Source organism: Balaenoptera musculus, chromosome 4, assembly GCF_009873245.2.
Source record: "Balaenoptera musculus isolate JJ_BM4_2016_0621 chromosome 4, mBalMus1.pri.v3, whole genome shotgun sequence".
NCBI lineage: Eukaryota > Metazoa > Chordata > Mammalia > Artiodactyla > Balaenopteridae > Balaenoptera > Balaenoptera musculus.
This window is the reverse complement of record NC_045788.1, coordinates 67,216,379-67,222,930: the sequence shown is the minus strand read 5'-3', so window position 1 is coordinate 67,222,930 and position 6,552 is coordinate 67,216,379.

The window sequence follows — 6,552 nt, the reverse complement described above, 5'->3', positions numbered from 1 at the left end:
GAAGGTACTTGGGCTGTGGTTTCTGTAAAATGGGGATATTAATACAAACAGACATCATGAAATGTTTGGGAAAATTAAATGATACTGTGTCTGTAAATCACTTAGAACAGTGTCTGACAAAAGTAGCTAAATGGTAAATATTAACATGGCCAAGAATTCCCTATATGATTACTTTTCCCCCATGAACCAATGTTTGAAAATATGCTTGAAAAAGAAACTGTTTATTCTAGAATAAAAGGATTTTTTTAAGTCTGTGATATAGCAGGGGCAACTAGAGTTTTACCTACACCCGAATGGGTAGCCTTATTGAGTATAAATATTCCATAACCAGTAGAATTAAAAAAAAAAATACTTAAAACAGCATACATACCCTCATTTAATCATTATCAGATAGACCTCTCTACACTAAAATACAGATTTTTAAGTGATAATAAAAAATATTTTACATGGTTCTTAATGCAAGACAGGGAATGAGAAAGGCAGAGGGAGAGAGAGAGATTGAGAGAGAAAGAGAAAGAGGAACAAGGGAAAAGGATTAGAAATAGGTCATTACTCTGGGAAGAATCATCTACTAAGAAAGTTATTTTAGTGACAGCTCAGGAAGGGATTACTTTTTGCCACTTAATAATGATTCAGTCATAATATTTACGGTAAAAGACTAAGATCAGTATTGATAAAACATCCTTCAAGTCTATATTAAAATAATAAACTTTTGTGACTAAAATTTGTTGTTTTCTAATTTTAATTGATTTGTGTTCAAAAGTATAAACTGTAAATATAAATGTAAAATCATTTGTAAAACCATATGTGGAATATGTCTATTTACTGCCATAGATAAAGTATATACGTTATCAGTAATTATCATTAGTTTGTGAGCGGCATTACAATTGCTTTTAATTTTATTTATTCTATTTGACTTATTTCACTTAACAATTGGGGAAAAGAACACTTATTTCTTAAAGTACTCATTCAAAGAATGGAACTACCTATGGTGTAAGGCAGCTACAACACACACATGCTGCTTCGGTGAGTCAAAGCGAATCTGTCCCTGTGCCCTAAAATCTAAAATGCTCATGCTCTGTTGATCTGGGAGGGAAACCAATTCCAAAAGCACATGCCCATTACAGGAAAAGTCCTGGACTTGGCTGCTAGCTTGCCACCCAGGGACCTTCCACAATGTACTTTTCCTGCTAAGAGTGCACCCCAGGGCAATGGTTCTTAAACTTGAGTGCACAATGGAATCTCCAAAGCCACTTGTTATAAATGCAGACTTGGGAGGTCCACCCTCAGAGATCTGGATTCGGGAAATTGGGAACGGAAGTCAAGAGTTCACATTTTGTAAATGTCTTGTATAAAATTCTGATTCTGAACCAGAGGACCATGCTTTGAGAGACTAAGAAGAAGAGAAGAAAAATCAGCATTAAAACCAGCATATTACTTTACAGACTCATATACTATAGCTCACAGACAAAGCTGCAGGAGGGGGACACCAGAATTACATCTTTGGTACCAAAGTCTTCCCTAATTAGTACCATAACAGGTCCCAAATCCAAATATCAGGACTTAATGAAGAAGGTGAAGTAAAGGAAAAAATCACTGAGCACCATGCATACACTATGCATGCAAACACACACCAGTACACATATATCTCTGGAAATCAGAGATTCCTTCACAGGAAATATATAGGCTGTACCTTAATTTATTTCATTCCCCAAATTGTACTGGACGTCTTATGTGGTTAAGGATTGGAAGACTATTAATGTGACTATAGAGCTGTTCCTGAATCAAAGTATAGCACTTTTAGAGAATAACGTAAGACAAGCATGCTTAAGGGTCCATTTCTGTGGGTGAGGCCATAATATGATAGGCGATCCAAGAAAGGAGAGACATGCAGACTAACCGATGAGTAAGAAGGACTCCGTGGGTGGAGTGTGAGTGCACTTCAAAGGAGGAGACAAATGTGTTGGGAGCTGTGAGCACGGAGGTGCACATGCAGAATAAACCATTCACGAGTCTAGAAAACAAACTTATGGTTACCAAAGGGGATAGTGGGACAGGGGACGGGTTAAATAGGCATTTGGGATTAACAAATACACACTATTATATGTAAAATAGGTAAACAACAAGGACCAACTATATAGCACAGCGAACTATACTCAGTATCTTATAATAACTATGATGGAAAAGAATCTGAAAAAAGAAATTATATATATGTATATATATGTGTGTGTGTGTGTGTGTATATATATATATATATATATATATATATATATATATATATAACTGAATCACTTTGCTGTACACTTGAAACTAACACAACATTGTAAATTAACTATACTTCAATAAAACAAAAACAAAAAAACATTCATGAGCCTATGTAATTAAATCAATTCTTCTTTCTGCCCATGCTCTAGATTCCAATACTTAGCTTTATCTACTCAATCCTACTTTAGCTCCATTCCACTCAGTACACATATACCTATAGCCTACTCTGACCAGCACTATGCTAGGTCCTGGAGACACAGAGAAAATAGAATATGGAAGACCTGGTCCCTGTCCTTGAGAAGCTACAGTGAGTAGACCAGAGCCCAGCACATGAGAGGAAGTGAAGAGCTCCGTTCAGGCAACCCTGAGTACAGTCTCAAGTGATAGTATGACTTCCAATAGTAGTACACAGGCACATTGCTTAAAAACATGCAGGGATAGGGAGGGTGGGAGGGAGGGAGATGCAGGAGGGAAGAGATATGGGAACATATATATATGTATAACTGATTCACTTTGTTATAATGCAGAAACTAAAACACCATTGTAAAGCAATTATACTCCAATAAGGATGTTAAAAAGAAAAAAAAAAGATGCAGGGATTCCCATTATAGTATAAACACAAAGGACAATCATCCCTCTGCATGTGACCCAGTAGTGTTTATCAAATATTCTCAAATACATTATCTCATCTAAGCTCCATGAAGACAGACAGCTTTATTTTATTCATCAAGGTACCCCAAATGCTTAAAATTCTGCCTGGCCTATAGTAGGCTCTCAACAACTAGGTGATGAATTTCATTTAATCCTCAAAGCCCCCATGTTCGACAGAAGAGATAGTAAAGGTGGGCTTGCTCTTTCTGAATCATCCAGGGTCCCCCAGGATAAATACTGGGCTGGCAGAAGTGGCTCAGTCATCTTTGCAGCTCCAGAGCTTTTCATTCTGCAGGATTCCTAAGACATCGTGGTCGATTCGTTAGCACTGTGTTCCCACTCACCCAGTACATGCATTACACCTGGTTGAAGAATTAGAGCCACCTGGTGATGAAGTGAGTGGTGCCCTCGGTCCAGCACCCTAACTGTCGGTCTCTGCTCAGCTGGATAAATACTGCAGTTGTCCCTTTGGCCTGCAGGTGGAAGTAGCTCTGCATTTTCAGTTGAGAAAAACAGCAAGTTGTTTTTGTGCTAACTGTTGTTTCTGTTAGGGTCACACACTGTTCCTTCTATGTTCATTATACGTCCTTAGGAGGAATAAGCTGATTTATACCACATCTTATGAATAATCTTCTCACTCCTTTTTAATTTCCCAATGTTCACTGGAAAAAAAGTACATAATAAAATCATTTGTTGTTGTCAAAGGCCATACTGCCTATAACTAAGGGCAAAATAAACCAGTGGTTAAAATGTTTGGACCTCAGAGTCAGGCAGACCCAAGTTCAGACTAAGCCACTTAACATACGTGAGCTCTTGGGCACACAACTTGCTACTTAATTAATAGCTGGCTCAATAAAATGAAAATGACAAATTCTGTCTAAGATGGCTGTGAAAAATAAATAACATTTGTAGAGGTCTTAATACAGTGCCTGGAACATAATAAACAATCAATAAATTATAGCTATTATTATTTTTATGTTACAATCTTGCTCTTCTACATATGTGCCATATATATATATATATCAATATATATACACGTGTGTATAGGTATGTATACGTGATGTATGCATATATGTACATACACATAGACGTCATAGATACATACATAGATACATAGTAAAACAACTTAGTCAATTGAACACAGAGGAAACAAAAGGTGTAACCATGAAGAAATTTCATTTTTCTCTCCCATGATCCTTTCAAATCCATTCGTTTTTGGGCCATTTCTTCCCCTGCCTCTAGGATGAAATCTAGGGTAGGTCCCATGACATTTCTGTCATTCTTAGGTAGTATAAATTCTTCTGGTCATTTCAAGGCACAAAGACACAGCCTCATTCCAGTTATGTAAACATCTGTACTAGTGTACAGAGGCCAAGCCCTTTGTAGCCAGTCCTCCTTCGTGCAGACCTCCCTCATAGCAACGCGCCTGCCACGGTCTCTGTCCTTTAGATTTCTTGGGCCCCAGACGAATAGCAGTCCATTATGTCTCTCCAGGTCCAGGGAACAAATGCCAGGCTTTCAGTGTAGACGAGTTGGAACTCCTTTCTCTGGGCTTAAAGTAAGGTATTAGAACTATCATTCTCCTCTATGGTGCCAGGGAAGTGGGACTCAATACATGTCAGTCTCCAAAAAGCTCTCCTAACATTCATCTCTTTTCTTGGAGATAACTTTGTCTTTTTTTGTCGAGGGATGGGGAAGAGTGGGCAGGGTGGAGATAGCTGGCCCACTAAGAGTTGCAAAACTGGTTCTAAGACACCTCTTTTGCAGCTCCTGCTTGGGGAGTGTGGTATTTACTGTCTAGTGACTTCAGTCAAAACTGGGACTAAAATGGTTTCAATGGAAAAACCTCTACACACACTCATTTAGTGTTAGACTGAAACTCTAGTGCTCATCCTGGCTAGACCACACCTGGATTCACTGAGTTTACTCCTGAGTACCATCATTTAAGAAAGGCTGGAGCCCACCTAGAGGAGAAGGTTCCAGTTAGTGAAGTTAGTGAGGAGATTGGCAGCTATCTCATATTAAGTATAACTGAAGGAAGTTGGGAAGAAGAGGGTATTTTAAATCTAAATAAAGGAGATAGTAAACACGACAGTGGGTTTTAAATAATGGAAGTGTTGTCAAATGGGAAAGGAATAATAATCTTCCTAGGAGCCTTCAGAAAACATAACTAGAAAATATTGTAAAAGCACAGAAAGGCAAAGTTGTGTTCAATTCAGGAAGAATTTCCAAAAATCAGAACTGACTGAAAGGGAAGTGGTCTGGTCTGATGGGTTTCTTGATACTGGAGCTGTTCAAACAGAGAAAGGATTACCATTGGCAGAGGGTTCATGAATCAGTTCATGATGGGATAATTGTACTCTGATTTGGAGAATGCTTGGAGAGCATGGGGTCCAGGAAAACTTGTGTTCCTAATTTATCTCTTACCTTACACAGAATTTGAGTCTTTCTTAAGCAAACATTAACGATGACTCAGTGAATCATTCGTCAAAAATCACACCTCAACTTCAGCAGCAATGTATGTATCATTACTCATTCTGTAACTTACTTCACCTTGAAAAACAAGATTTTCATCATGGTACAGTATGATTAAGCTATCAAGGGTGCTCTAGGGGAACTGCGATGTAATAAACCTGGTATCAAAGGTTAGCATGTTATTCTCTTTGAGTTAACAGGTAACTCATGAAGCCATTCTAACATGAAACTTTTCTCTTGAATGGCCTGCACTGTTCCATATATATCCTTATGTTCATTATTAAATTAGTATTAAATAAATCTATCAGAATCAGGGTTTATTTCACAAATTGAACTTTCTTCATTTGACTCAAGCGCATTCACTTGACAATTGTGATTTTTTTCCTCACCATTTTGCATTTCCTTCTTCTTCTTTTCTCTCCGCATATTTAAGCATTCACTTAGGGAGTCAGTTTCAGTTCTTCTTTGTAAATTATGAAGGCTATATGAATGGTGAATGTTCAGTGTATACTTAGTCCACGTTGAGCAGGAAAATATTGAAATTGTAGGAGATGCTCTTATAAACTATCAGGTTGTGTCCTTATCATTGCCCTTGTGCTCACCTTTACAATCCAGTTGGCTTAATTGATGTATTCTTTTTTTTTTTTTAATTTTTTAAAAATTTATTTATTTATTTATGGCTGTGTTGGGTCTTCGTTTCTGTGCGAGGGCTTTCTCTAGTTGCGGCAAGTGGGGGCCACTCTTCATCGCGGTGCGCGGGCCTCTCACTATCGCAGCCTCTCTTGTTGCGGAGCACAGGCTCCAGACGCGCAGGCTCAGCAATTGTGGGTCACGGGCCTAGTCGATCCGGGGCATATGGGATCTTCCCAGACCAGGGCTCGAACCCGTGTCCCCTGCATTGGCAGGCAGATTCTCAACCACTGCGCCACCAGGGAAGCCCAATTGATGTATTCTTAACTCAGCTCATTTGGAATGAAAATTGCACAAAGTCCCTATCTAAGACAATAGATGACTAATTTGGGGTTTCATTCAATACACTGGTGCTAGATGACATCAGTGATAAAAATAATAGTATAAAGGGCCTAGAGGCAGAAGGACAAATTATATGATGAATAAGCCCTGAGTGCTCTGCTGTGCAGAGAGTTAAGTATATGTTTAGGA